This window comes from Cupressus sempervirens, chromosome 3 (assembly GCF_028749045.1).
Source record: "Cupressus sempervirens isolate cs-2001-9-10 chromosome 3, ASM2874904v1, whole genome shotgun sequence".
Classification (NCBI taxonomy): domain Eukaryota; kingdom Viridiplantae; phylum Streptophyta; class Pinopsida; order Cupressales; family Cupressaceae; genus Cupressus; species Cupressus sempervirens.
Genome location: NC_143120.1, coordinates 987,144,479 through 987,160,470, shown reverse-complemented (window position 1 = coordinate 987,160,470; position 15,992 = coordinate 987,144,479). Strand labels below are relative to the sequence as shown.

Here is a 15,992-nt window from a genome sequence, read left to right as displayed (position 1 = left end):
TATACATACAATAGTGCATACAAAAACACATCACAATCAGGGGAATACAAACAACTATTGCAAGTGATCCATAAAACATAATTCAAGCATTATCTAGTAGTAAAATAGTGCCACTGAAGCTGAAGCAAACAAATAAAAGATTAACAAGATTGAGAATATGGATGTTCACAAGTTTGAACCACTCAACAAGATCATTATATCCATAAACATAGAAACAACTATTACAAGTAATGTATAAAATATAAGCTATCAAGATTATAGATATGGCTTCAAAAAGATGGTAAATTCACAAATAGTCTCAAAAATATTTTAAGTTCATAACGATTGTAATATATCATAGAGCTCCTCTAGACTTATATCTAATGTACACTTCCCTCTCTTCTTTAGTCATCTCTATGAACACCCAAGCTTTTGTAGGTTTAGATGTAAAAAAGTCATATGCCACAATCATAGTCTCCCTAGTAATTTTGGGCATGGCCTTAAGGGCAGCATATGCACTTGATATATCATGCTTGACTTCCCTTTTATCAACATTTATATTGAGAGCCTTAGAAATGCCCCAATCTATGTTTTGGATGATCTCACATATGACATCAAAACAAGTAGCCATGCTTGGCTTCTTCCTCTTTTGCCTCCTTGTTGTTGGTGTAGAAGGATTGGGTATTATGAATGTAGTAGAATTGTTTGATTGAAGGAACTCATCATTAAACTTAGTAGTATTTAAGCCCCCATCATCGTCAAGATCAAATATCTCTTCAAATAGATGCCCATCTTTTGTCTCAGTAGTTGTTGTTGCTACATTTCCTTCAGCTATTTCATTCCCAAAAATGATTGCTAACTCATTAAAGAAGAAGAACGACTGCCACTTGTACACTCTAGCATTTTTGAAGCAAGTTCTCTACATGATGAAAAAATTAAAGAATTAGATGTCTTTCACTACAATTGATTGAGAGATAATTTTCTGACATTAAAATATTGTTTAGAGAACATTAACTTCAACAACTCATTCCATACACTATCCTCAACATCCACACATTGAGTAATCTCATTCCAAGAGAAACCACTCATGTTTCATAGCTTTCATAATTCTGAAACCTTATTTCCATGTCTTTAACTTGTTTTTAAAGTTGTCCTTTCCAAGATTCATAGTCATATCTTCATTGAATTTCTTTTTTACTATTGTCCAAGCTTCTTTTTTAAAGCCCTTGTCACCTTTTCTTCCTAATTGAATTTGTTCAAAAAGAGAATCGAGAAATTTTCATTCCATCTCTCTTACCCACACCACTTTGGCATTTTTAGCCCAAGTAGAAACCATAGCCACATGTATCTCCTCATCCATTCTTGTTAACAAATTGGTGAATGACATTTGCAGCTATCAATGGGTAGTTGTAGAACTTCCAAAAAGTAGTCAGTATCTAACATAACTCTTTTACCAACAATCATATCAAATATAATGGTTGATATAACAAAATAATTATATAGTATTACTCTATGATATGTCAATAGTATAAAATGATATCTAGTAAAAATAAAGCCACCATGCTACACTTGAAAGTTAGCTTAAGAGAAACAAATTTAGTAAACAAACTAATTACAACAACAATTCCAGTAACAAAGAATATTAAGGAGACTTCTAGTATAGCAAGGCCCATTTCCAAATGTTCAGAACCATATAAACGAAACAACATCCACAATGATCCTAGTGATCAGTGAAAGGTAATATCACTATAATATTTTTAGTAAAACAAGTGAATATCTTCAAATTTTAAGGAAAAAAATTCTTAAATTTCTGGCCATCACACTAATAATACTAAAGTTCTACTTTACCTATCCCATTATAGTTTTACATTTTCTGTGGACTTAAATTCATGTGGCCTTAAATAAAATAAAAATTGTATCTCACTTTAAGATTGCCATCCCCAAGATGATGAGCTAGATGTAAATACCATGGAGACAAAGGCAACAACTATTTCAATAGTCAGAATTAAGTATTTGACCAATTACAAAATAAAATTCAATCATAATTTAAAAAAACATGTAGAGACCTACTTTAATCTTAATTTGACTGTGATGAATATAAATTTCATTCCTAGATACACCTTTGCAATATGAAGCTGATTTTGCACATTGAAATGTAAATTACAATATGACATAAATTAGAAAAGGATAATGAGTACATTCCAAAGCTAACTAAAAGTTAAAAAGTTTCAACAAACATCAAGAAATATGAAAAAATAAACTTGGAGCCATAAATTAGAATAAAAGGAATCATAATGGGCTAGTTTCAAGATTCCAACAAACGTATCATAACAAACTAGTTTCAAGATTCCAACAAACTTATCATAACAAACTAGTTTCAAGATTCCAATAGCATTGAATGATATAGAACAATCATGAATAGGTTATGATCCATGACCAATATACTAAAAAGTGCAAATAAATCTTAATGTTTTGCAATACAACTAAGTTTGAGAGTTGTAGTCTTCCCACATCCTTCAGGTTATTTCATCTTGAAATTTCCCCTAATTATCTCTATTTCGTTGATTCATTTCATAATTTTCAAGAATTGGCACATCTATCCTAGCACAATCATCATCCTCTTCAATATCTACTTCAAATGGAAGACCATCCTCCATGGTAATGAAGTTGTGTAGTATGTGTTGAAAATACAATAGGGGAAGTAAACTCTTAGAGGGAGGGGGGTGAATTAGTACTTCAAAACTTTAACCATAAAATCATTCACCACACATCCATCTCATAATTTTCATGTAAACTGAAATACCAAACAAAACATGTTCATGCATACCATGAAAGCAAACAAACATTCAACACATTAATGACACAAGATATTTGGTTACCAAGAAACCCTCCAAGGAGAAGGTAAAATTAGGGTGGGGATGCCACCCAAAAATTTTCACTATTACAATTGTAAAGTGTATCCAATGAATATTACAATGTTTGATCATAAACTATGATCTACCCTGTGAAAGGTTTTCCTTGTTAAAGGCTTACAAGATTGTTAGATCTTACCCTATTAAAGAATTTAACACCATGTTAGAAGTGTTCCTAATTAAAGGACTTTAACTTACAATGAATTAAGCACCCTATTAAAGAATTTACAACAACTTGTTAGGACTACTTTGTTAAGAGATTTAACTAATTCACTTGTTAGAATGTCTTAGCAATGATCCTATAGTTAGCACTCTGCTACTAGATAACATATCACTTCTTTGCATGTATCCTTGATCCTCTATGATCAAATGTGTCACTTTTGTCCTCTAACTTCTTTCCTCTATTCTCCTCTAACTAATTTTGTAATGTATAAATTGATTCACAACTCCTTAGCCACCATGGATGCTCTATTTGTGCATGCAAACATCTCTTTTTTTACATTCAATGTTTTAGGATTTGCCTTCCTTAAGAAGACCTAGGTAACTTAGGGTTAGGTATGAATTAATGATTGTGATTCATCCATTTTTTCACTTAATCCATCCCTTTAACTAATTGGTTTCATGTACTACATAGGGATCCTCAATATATATCTATTCTTATCATATAGAATTTCAAAATAATCCTTTAGTTAAAAAATGGTTTACATAGAAGTTTGTGCCATTACAAACAACTATGTCCACAATTTTTTTACTCAGCACTTGAACTCTCTAATGCTCGACATTCACTATATTTTCAATATTGTAACTTGTGCTTTGAATGACTTGGCATCCATTGATCACTTGACATCTGAATAATTCAGTATTAACTTTATGTGCAACACTTGAGTGACTTGGCACTTACTAGTTACTTGGCACATATTGTATATCTCGCTCGGCATATACTATCTGACAACTTATGTTCAACATACATTACTTGTTCATCATGAACTAAGTTCTATCAGATAAATGACTTACATGTATTGTCACTCATATGTCAAACCCAATCTAAGATTAACAATTTGCCCCTTTGAAATGAGTGGTAAAAATACTTGGTCATGCATGAATAACCTCAAATTATGAACATAACTTAGATAATCTCTATTTAGTACTCGAATAATCTCTATTCAGTACTCAACTTATATATAAAATTTCAAAACTTTAAAATTTTGCAAAACTTGTGACTTATCAGTCATACCTCAAAATTTTATAACTCCCCTTGAGTTGATTGTGCTTTTATGAATTCGAATACTCCTGAGTAAATATGTTGTACTATTGTGCTCTCTTTTTTTGTACTAACTCCCCCTTAATTTGGACACCCCAAAACTTATTCATTCTCCCCCTTTTTAACACTTATGTCATGGGTGATACATGAATAGTGTGTTTATCTAAGGATGATTTATGGACCTCCATTATGAGCTTTAGTGTTGCATCCCAGTTGTCAAACACTACTTCTAGAGATTTGATTTAAATAGCTAACTCAATAGCAAGATTAACTAGGCCTTCATGAGTAGAAATATGGGGATTTTTCTTCATCAATGTTTCTAAAAATTAAGGCTAGTTCCTTGTACAATACCTCCATGTGAGGGCTCAACATGGACTAGATCCTAATCAGTATAGCCCGAATATTGGCATCTTGAGCTTGCAATGCTACTAATTGACCTTGTGCTAATAGAATATTTCTAAAATGAGACTAACTTTGACTAGGAGATTATTGTAGGATTTTTCCTGTAGACTTCAAATCTCCCTCCAGGTGGTCAATGTGTCTCTACACTTCTTGTGTGAACAAAGGTACATCACACAACTTGGTGTAAAGAGAGAAAATGTTCTCCAACACTTTCTTCACACCATCAATTTTGGTTGCTAGCTAAACTTGACTAAGTGCAATGACACTTGATATCTTTTTAGTTACCTTGGCATGAAATTTCTTCTCAGACCATTCCAGTAATTTGGCAGTTGTGTCTAGGTCTTCATCATTTACCTTCTCCACAATATTTTCCAACTACTCAATGATGGGCTTTGTTTCATCAGGTGTAGGTAGGCTAAATGCATCAAGAAATATGTCCTTGATGTCATGTAGTGCTTGTTTCCACCTATGCTCCCTTTTGAGTATTTCTTGGTATATTTTTTAGGCTAAACCATCAAGCAATATGACCATTTTCTCTATGGTAATTTATGAAAGATCACACTTTGGCAATTCAATCACCTCATCTAAGTTGATATCACCATAAGTAAGCACCCTGTTAAAGGATTTCAATATAGCCTATTAGGACTACTCTATTAAGAGATTTGACTGATTCACCTGCTAGAATGATTCAGCAATGATCTTATGGTTAGCACTTGGTTTCTTGATGACATATCACCTCTAAACTATTGCATTCTCGATCCTTCTTGATTAGATGTCTCTTTGCTATATACTCTTCTCTTTCCTCTGTTATGCTCTAACTAATTCTATAATGCAATCTCACTTCATAACTCCTTAGCCACCATGAATGCTCTATTTGTGCATGCACACTTCTTTGTACTCTCCTTCAACACTCTAGATATTTTAGGGTTTGTCCTCCTCAAGAAGACTTTGGTGACTTAGGGTTAGGTATAAATCAACAACTGTGATTCATCCATTTTTTTACTTAAAACTTCCCTTTTTTATGATTGGTTGAATTAATATTTGTCCTTATCTCCAAAATATCATAATTCATCTTAAAGTTGGCTAAAAAATGGTTTACATAGTTGTTTGTGCCATTACAAACAACTATAACAAAATTGTCTCACTCAGCATCTAAAGTCTCTGATTCTTGACATACATTTATTTCTATACTAAGACTCAACATTTGTATCACTCAACATGCATTATTGTCTTGGCTCCTGAATCACTCAACATATATTGTCTTCTCGACACTTGAGTAACTTAGCACATGAGTGGCTCGACACTTACTATTGACTCAACATGCTCTATTATTTACATGTTGTGCCCAACATGTACTACTTTTTTAGTATGAACTAAGTAAATAACTTAAGTGTATAAACACTCATTAGTCAAACCAATCTAAGATCAAAAATCTCCCCCTTTGACATGAGTGTCAAAAACACTTGAGTATGCAATAATATCCTTAATCTTACGATCATAACATTATACAAAACTTCAAAATTTTAAAATTTTGTAACAACTTAGATACCTCAAAATCTAATAACTCCCCCTGAGTTGATAGGTTTATTTCATATTCAAAATTTTGTACTCCTATTGAGTAAATGTGTTTCAACTGATACTCTTTGACTTCAAGATTACTCCCCCTAAGCTTAATCTGTCTTTTCTCTATCCTTTGTCTTACTTCGTACTCTCCCTCATTATTACTCCCCCTTTCTTATATTCTCCCCCTCTTTGACACTTATGTCAATGGGCTATACACTTATAGTGTGCTTGTCCAAAAAGGATTTATGGAAATCTAGGATTATCTTGAGAGTTGCATCCCAATTTTCACATGCTACATCCAAAGACTTGATTTGGATGGCCAGCTTGGTAGCAAGGTGGACTAGGCCATCTAATTTTGAAAGATTTGGGTCTTTCTTCATGAGAGTTTTAGCATAACCTAGTTCCTTGTGCAAAATTTTGATGTGAGGGGTTAATGTTGTTTGGATGCTAATTAATTTGGGCCTTATATTGTCCTCATCTACCGAAAAAGCAACTAACTAACTCTGGGTTTGTAGCAATGTTCTAAAGTGCTTTTGACTCTGAGTTGGTGTCATTGGTAGTTTTTCACCTGATGTACTAATTTGACTTTCCAAGCTCAAAATGTGACTTCTAGTCTCTTGTGTGAAGAGTGTTGGATTGCACAATTTTGTGTAAAATGAGAAGATATTCTCAAGTGATTTCTTCACACTTTCTACTTTAGTTTTCAATGCAAATTGTGTCAGTGTTATGTCACCTAATATATTTTCCTTTAATTTGCTTTGAAATTCCTTTTCTGACCACTCTAATAATTTTGCATTAGTTTCAAGGTCTGCATCACTAACCTTTTCCACTATGTTAGTTAGTTGTTCAATCAGTGGCTTGGTCTCATCTGGAGTTGGCAGACTAAATGCATCTAAAAAGATGTCTTTGATATCCTAAAATGCCTACTTTTTCCTATGCTCCCTTCTAAGCATTTCCTGATGCTTCTTCCTTGCTAGGGCTTGCTAAAGTATGCCCATCTATTCTGTAGTCATTGTATCATAATCATACTTTGGTAGAACAATTTCTTCATCAAGGTTAACATCTCCATGTTAGATCACTTCTTCATCCTTTGATGAACTTGGGCTCGGCACTAAGATCTGCAATGGTGTTGCATCTATGCTCAGCTTTCAAAGATTATGACTTGAAGGAGTGCTAGATACTGGTAAGGTTACCAGGGCTTGAATTGATGTTTGCTCCTTCTGATGTGGTGTCATCTTTGTCTCTTTAGTCTTGTCCTTGACTTCCATAATGACTTGTGATGCACCTTGTTCTTGTGTTGTAGGTGCAGTTAAGATTACTTGACTTGTTCTACTTTGTATTTCTGGAGTGGCTTGAGTTTCCAGTATACTCTTCTCAACTATATCAACCTTAGCAATTGTATCAACCTTGTATGGTGTGGCTTTTGGTACTTTGACCAAAGGTTGTACATGAGTGACTTGAGGGATGATAGTAGGCGGTTCTTGTGTATTCACCTTTTCCCTTTTAGTATTAGTCACTATCTTCCACAATTCATCCACACTCACCAATATAAGATTATCACAAAGTTTTGCCTGTAGTTTGGACTGATAAAGTATCTTCTTGAGATCTTCCTCTGTAAGAGGATTGATTTTCTAAGATATGATATCAAAAACATCCTTCACTATTACTATTTCAATATCCTCACCTATTACATGTTGGGGGTTGAATTTAAGCAATTGTGTGTCTTGCACACTCTATTCTTCTTGCTACTCTACTTTAGCTATTGCCTTGTCATCTATGTGCATTTTTATTCCTCCCTCAATAGTGTCATGATTTTTATCATCTTCTTCATCATCCTTGACCTCTATGGGTTCTTGCTCACGTTCCTTCAATGTAGTCAACCCATATGTAAGCTTTCACATTTGTGTGGACTTCTTAACAACATCTTCAATATTGTTTTGCAAAATGCTAAAGGCTCTATATTTAGGTGTAAACCTAACTACATATTTCTTCATATCCTTAGAGTACCTTACTAATTTTAGACATCACTTGTACAAGAGATGTCTCTATAATCTATCTCTCCAAGTTAAAACAATAGTGTCATTTCTGCTCAACCCTATCATATAAGCTTTTGGTCATTGAGTTGGAGATCTCTAGTGGGGTACTGTTGAATTTTGCAATCATGGCATAAATAGCCTCTTCCACTTGATTCTTCTCTACTTTACCAAGATTATCAAAGCTTATATGAGATAATCCTGATAAATATGCACTATTCTTGACATTTTTACATAGATTTTTTAAGTCCGATAGAGGATTGTGACGCATCACTTTGAATTGGTTATTGTCATCTGATTCTATTTTCTCCTCATCCAATTCAACTTGTGCAACATATTTCCTCCTAGGTCTTTTCTGCACTTGACCTCCTTGCTCTGTAGGTTTTGTCTTTTCTTTTTCCTTTTGTGCCATTACACATGCATTAACCCTTGTAGTAGGTGTAGTTGGTTTGGGCTAACTTGGCTTGGCTACCTTCTTCGCTTTTGTCACTAGTTGGGCCGTAGCCTTCCTCTTCTTTAGATCAGTGGGTGTAGGTGCTTCCTTGACTTCTTCTCCCCCAACACCTTCAACAACTTTAGTCTCCTCTTCTTCCTAGTCTTTTCCCATTCCTTGTGTGAGTGCAAGTGGTTCTTGTGCCTGGATGTCTTCTTCTTCTTCTTCCTCTTGCTCAACACCCTCACCAAATTTGGCCTTCAATTTCTTCACCAGCCTATCTTTCTTCTTGATAATAGAAGCTATCTTCAATTCCATGGTAATTTTGAATTTTTCCATCTCATAATTTCCAAATATCTTAGTACTTTTGTCAATTTCTTTTGCAAGTAAAGCTGTGATAGCTGCAAAGGCCTCATCCACACTTATTCCATATCCAAGTGGCCTCAACCATCTCACCCTTGGTGTAGTAGCTTGGACAAATGTATAGTCAACATCCACTAGAAAAAAAAATCATCATAATGCTTTTCTACTAGAGATACTAGTATTCTCAATCTTTTTCTTCATTGACTGCTTGAAGTCTTCAAAATAGTTTGTCATCATAGATTCAAAATTCCTACCCAATTGTTCAATGAACTCACTAATCTACATTGCCACTGATTTGTTTGTTTTCAAACCAACTATGCCAAAAGTAGGAAAAGTGTTTTGAACATAACATTATATACATATTAGGATAGAACCAAATTTGAATTGTGCACTCTTAATCCTTATTTCTCCTAGGTTCTCCATCAATTTTTGTAGTTGTAGCTTTGTTAGATCATATATGTGATCTTTCTTAACAATTTTATAAATAACATCCACTGCTATACAAGGCACACTATTCAATCTACTAGATTGGTAGATTTGTGTGAAATATCCCTTACAACAAACTCTATCAATGGATTAGTAATTGCGTCAATTGTCATGCCTCTCTTGTTCCATACAGCTCCAATATTCTTCTCAATAACCTCTTTTGAATCACTCCTCAATGTCTCAGGCTGATCTAGGGTTGGATAACCAATAACCCTATAGATTATCCTTTTAGTTATTTTGATAGGTCCATTAGCCAACCATAATGAATCATCATGTATCCTCCTTAATACAATTCTAATCAATTCAGTCTTGAACACATTTGGGAAATCTAAGGCTCATGTTAACCCTTTCTTTTCTACAATTTTGAATTCTTCTTTCAACACACCATTCTAACATAATCTATCATATGCTTCCCTGATCTTCATATCCCTAATACTTCATGTTTTGTAGTTGTAACATTTTATAACATCTTGCACATTTAAAACATTCGGTGAGATCTTCGATAAAACACCAGAGGGGTCTTGCTTGTAAGCAATGTCTAACATGGTGTTGAATATAGGTTGCTTAGATTCATTACTAACTAGCTAAATGTTTAAAACCTCCTTACCCTCTACATTCTTTGAACTAGATTCCATTGTGCAATACTAGGGTTTACAAAAATATAGACATCGTAGCTTGGCTCTTGATAAATACCTTATAAGATCTAACAAATTGGTGATGAATCATTTCTCAAACCTTTTGCAATCTCTTTAACTAGATTTCCAGATCGCCATCTACTCTCCTTTCTCTTTCTTGATTTTGAAATGATGTGAAATGAGTTGAAAATTGATAAAATACCCTTTGAAACTCTGCAATTAATGTTGACTTCTTACACAACTATAAGCTCGACATCAACCAATTTTAGGCTCACTTGAAATCCATTAACATTCTATTCACTTAGCATACATTACAAGCTCAATATCAACTAGCCAGTCAATTAGCTTGACATCCTCTAGCATTTTACTTAGCACATACAAGAAACTTTTCATGCTCGGCAACAACATGAAAATTTTTAAAGATTTTTCTTGAATTTCTAATGACATCTTGCATCTTTATTCATGCAAATGTAATCTTCTTAGTACCAAATCCTTTGGAACTATTGAATGATATAACCTTTAAATATCAGTCTCACATACCTCTTGATTTCCTAGTTTGATGAGGTGTGATCACCTGACCCATTGGGTGAAGTGATCTCTTCTTCAATTGATGTGTTGCAATCATCTTTCCTATTCCATGCCTTGTTCATTTCATATTTGACATTTTCAACATTTGCCTTTCCTTTGCATTTATCAAACTCACAACTTGGTGCCTTTGACCTTGTTGGACAATATCTACTAATGTGACTAGTCTTCAAACAACTAAAACATGTGGCTTGACTCAACCACCTCTTGTAGTCACCTCTGAAGTGTGTCCTAATACAATTCTCAAGAACATGTCCATATTCTTGACAATAATGACAGCTATATCTTGTATTATAATTCCAATTATAAAAGTTGCCATTGTTCCTTACCTTTGTTTTCCATTTGATGACCACATGGGTTTGGATCTGCACTCAAAAGCTCTATGTCAATACTTTTGATAGTTGTAATAATATCCTTCAAATCTTTGCGTATGCATGGTCTTTGTTTTGCATTCATGTGCCTAATGACCTTGTTTGTTGCACTTATGGCAGTGAACCATGTTCTTGTGCTTGACATTTTGATTTGTAGTTCTTCTCCTACACACATTAGTAGTATGTCCTTTGTTACCACAATAATGACAAGTAGGTTTGGAATCCTTACCTTTTTTGTTCCTTTCTTTAGCACTTTTGGATGACTCTCCTTCTTTAGTGCTTGTGTATCCCAATCCAGATGTATCATTATTGGATCTAGGGGATCTCAATATTTGCTCAAAGTATTTGATGGCTTCATTAGGATTATTGAAACTTTCAACAAATTCCTTTTCCCTTTTTAGGTCACTTTGCAATTGCTCATTATGCAATTTCAATGTTGTCATCTCAATGTCCTTGACATTCATCTCATAGTTGGCATTCATCATTTGACTTAGTGTATACAATTGCATGTTGGAAATCTTGGTTAACTTTGATGATTTCTCTTCTAGTCTATTGGCCAAAATTCTTTTGTCTTCGTCAATCATGACTTTTTCTTCCATAGCTTTATTCTTCTATTTAGTCACCTCACATAGTAGTATAGCTTGTGATTCTTGCTCTATCTTGAGATTTTTTATTTCCTCTACTTGGGTTCTATTCTTTTTCATTAGATATGCAACTGCTACATCAAATTTATTGGAGTCTTTATTAGAAAATAGCTTAGTAGTGTCTATCTCTTTGTATTATCTGTCATTCTCTTCAATAGCAATTTCTTTCCTTCTCTTCAAGGATTTCTTTAGTTCTCTTGCTTCATTCAATTGATGCAGAATGAGATGTATTTCAATCTCCTAATTCTCAATAGTCTTTCCCAACTTGTAGACTTCCATTTCAAGATCTTTTCTCAAAGCTACAAAGCTTCTCTTTCAAAGAACAAAGATCTCATACCAATTGTTGGAATTATAATAAGAAAGATACAATTTTGAGGGGGGGGAGGGGGAATCAATAGTTTAAACTTGGACCAATAGAACTTTCACCACACATCCATCTCATGCATTCAATAGATAAATTGAAATATCATGTAAAGCATGTACATCTAAAACATGTAGTCAAGTAAATATTCACACACATATGACACCAAGTATGATTACCTGAAAACCCTCCAAGTGAGAAGGTGAAACTGGGATGGGGATAACATCCACAAATATTCACTACTACAATAATAAAGTTTATCTAATAAAGGTTACAATATTTTGATCATGAGATATGATCTACCCTGTGAAAGGTCTACCCTATTAAAGGCTTACAAAGACTATTAGGTCTCACCTTGTTAAAGGATTTCAACACCTTATTAGAAGTGTGCCTTGCTAAAGGACTTCAACTCACAATTAAGTAAGCACCCTATTAAAGGATTTCAATACAGTCTATTAGGACTACTTTGTTAAGAGATTTGAATGATTCGCTTGCTAGGATAATTTAGTAATGATCCTGTAGTTAACACTTGGTTTCTTGATGATAGATCACCTCTAAATTGTTGTATTCTTGATCCTTTGATCAAATGTCTCTTTGTTGTATACTCTTCTCTTTCCTCAATTATTCTCTAACTGATTCTATAATGCAATCTCACTTCATAACTCCTTAGCCACCACGAATTCTCTATTTATGCATGCAAAATTCTCTATACTCTCCTTCAACACTAAGATATTTTAGGGCTTTTCCTCCTTAAGAAGACTTTGGTGACTTAGAGTTAGGTATGAATCAATGGTTGTGATTTATCCATTTTTCTGCTCAAACCATCCCTTTTTCTGATTGGCTACATGTAATTGCATTGGGAATCTAACTTAAGATTTTTCCTCATCTCCAAAATATCATAATTCATCTTTAAGTTGACTTAAAAATAGTTTATATGGTTTTTTGTGCCATTACAAACAATTTTAACAAAACTATCTCACTCAGCATCTAAAGTCTATGATGCTTAGCATATACTAATTTCTATACTGAGACTCAACATCTATATCACTTAGCATGCACTACTTTCTCGGATCCTAAATCACTTGGCATATATTGTCTGCTCAGCACTTGAGCAACTTGGCACATGAGTGGCTTGACATGCACTGTTGACTCTATATGCTCTATTATTTACATGTTGTGCTTGACATGTACTACTTGTTTGGCATGAACTAAGTAAATAACTTAAGTGTGTAGACACTCATTAGTCAAAACCAATCTAAGATAAACATGAAATGGTGTAGCTTCTAGACATGGCCTATGAAGTGCTTAACTAGGAACATGAGTAGCAATATCTGGTAGGGTAAGTAGTGTCTAAATTGTGAACACTTCCTCAAGTTTCATAGTGAAGCTTTAATCTTCAGTCCTATCCTTCTCCTTTTTTATGATCTCTGTATCACCCTATTCTTGTGTTATAGGTGCAAGACTAGCTTCCTGACCTATTGGGACTGGTGTCCCATCTTTCTCAATTGCCAAAACTGCATGTACTAAAATATTTGGCACCAATGTGCTGATTTGTGATGACATTGTGTCCTTCCTTTGATATAATACCATAGACATGGTAGATTGCACTTCTGTAGATTGAGGAGGTGCAATGGATAGTTCTTGAATTTTCTCCCCTATAGATGCCAATTTTACCTTCTTAATCTCATCCATGGCCACCAATATAGGATAGTTGCATAGTTTTTCCTTAGTGGTGGTATCAATCAATATCTTCTTCATATCCTTCTTTGTTAAAGGATTGATTTTTTGAGTGGTGTTGTAAGAGACATCCTTGATCTTTACTATTTCTTCTTGTTGATCCACTTTGTCCACGTGAGGGGGACTAACACTCAACATATCTACCTTTGGTACATTATGATCGTGTTGTTGCTCTTCCTTAGTTGTAGCCTCTGTATCTGCTTCTTTTATAGTGCCTTCCTCATGTCCTTCCCTTACAGATTCATCATTTGTTACCTAAACATTCTTGCTCAAATTTTTCTTCACCTACTTCCATAGGTGTCTATTTGTTTGATTCATCTGTTGTTACCCCATATATTATTATCCATAGTTGGGTGGTCTTTTAGACATCTTCAATGTTGTTCTATAAAATGTTAAAGGCTCTATATTTTAGAGAAAAATTTCCCAAATAATATCTAACACTCTACACATCTTTTTACAATTCACATGAAGGAGTCCTTTTGCTTGACAATGCAAAGCAAATTTTTACAAGTTAATTGAATGACCATACTGAGTGTAATATTTTACTTTTTCTTCATAATATAAATTATGATTATAAACATTAACATTAAATGTCTAAAAGGAAGACCTTAGAATATTTTAAGAAAAGAAAGATCAAAGATAAAGATATTTAAAGTATTAGAGCATGCATATTCACCTAAAATATAGCAAGGACATAAGAACACATAACATGATTTTTGTGGCAAGTAGAAAATGGTCAAAACTTACCTAGTTTTGTTATGGGGAGAAAACCCCCTCCAAAATCTATATCTTTATTGATTCAACAACCACCAACTCATTTAAACTTTTTTAACACTAATGACTGCAAGGAGCACCAAGCACTATTCCATATTATAACTAATACAATATCAAAATGCTACCGACCTCACAAATGTCTTGATACTTTTGCAATTATAAGATCAATAATAGTTTGTTGGCTTTAGATATCAAATTGAATCTAACCCAGATGTAGCCATTTGCCTAGATACATAGACACACACTCACACATTAAATGTGCATGCCTATACACCCTTTTGTTGCTTCAACTTAGTACACTAGTTGGGATGAGAGATAGTGGTTCCAAAGCTTAGCAAACAAACATAAATGCGCAAAAACTAAAAGCTAATTTGCTTTGTTTTTTGCTTCCTATCTTATTAAACCTAATTTGGTAGAAATTTTGACCAAATTGGGAAACCCTAATTTGGTCAAAATTTTGACTAAATTGGGTAAATTTTTTATTAAAAAAAAGCATTCACAGGACAATACTTACATTAGTCAAAAATTAGGGGGAAATGTATTCGTGATACTCTATCAAGGAATTGTTAGGAAGCTTTCTTGAATTGCTAGTTCATGGAAAATTCTTGAAGAAATACTTCTATTAAAGGTATTTATTTTCCATAAGTAGTAGTTAGGTTTGTATATCCTTGTACATTTGTGTAATTGCCTATGCATATTTAAATGGTCCTTGTATATATGTATTTTTTTTTTGTGTACAGTCTCAGGAAAGTTATTTCAAATTGTCACGTGTGTGGTTTGATTTACCTAGAGAATCTAAATTCTTGCATGGATACAGGTATCCATCATCCCTAGACATAGCCACTAATAGCCGTAATTTTCACTATACTAAAAATTTGATCCTAAGTATGAAAATGATCTAAAGTTGTATGCATTGTTAGAGTTTTGTGTCTCATGTATTTTAATTTCTAAAGGAACCCTAGAAAATTTGTTCTACCCAAGTTCAAAATAGTGAAAATTCTACCCTAGGGTTTTATTTGGGTATCTTAAGGTTGTACTCTTATCTTGCCATTAAAATTTTAATCAAAACTACAACCTTTTTTCCCTTATCCTAAGTTTTTAGGTGGGAGATTTTATATCTTTCAAACCTTAGAGCTCTGATCTTACAATCATGGCCTTAGCATCTAGTCTCAAGCTTACATCTTCATGCCCTCAATGTTACAACACAAGGTTTAGTGGAGGATCATAGAGTGATCTTTTAGGTTCCTCTATTTTAAGATATTCTACAATCATAGTATCATAGGTTTCTAATGGAATCTTTAACTCATGATGTGCGATGTTATGATAAATAGATAGTTAAGGTATCATAAAAGCAAAATGGAGGAATTACGACCATGTGATAAGTGGCTTGTCGTAGGATCATAGAAGCCTAAGAATATAATGAGGAAGATAGAAGGCGTGATGTTACGATGAA

The 15,992-nt window shown here is 33.7% G+C and overlaps 1 pseudogene; it reads left to right on the top strand.

Annotated features, from left to right (window-relative positions):
• The window catches only part of LOC149570067 (glucan endo-1,3-beta-D-glucosidase-like), a 128,495-nt pseudogene that overhangs the window by 16,964 nt on the left and 95,539 nt on the right, over window positions 1–15,992 (top strand).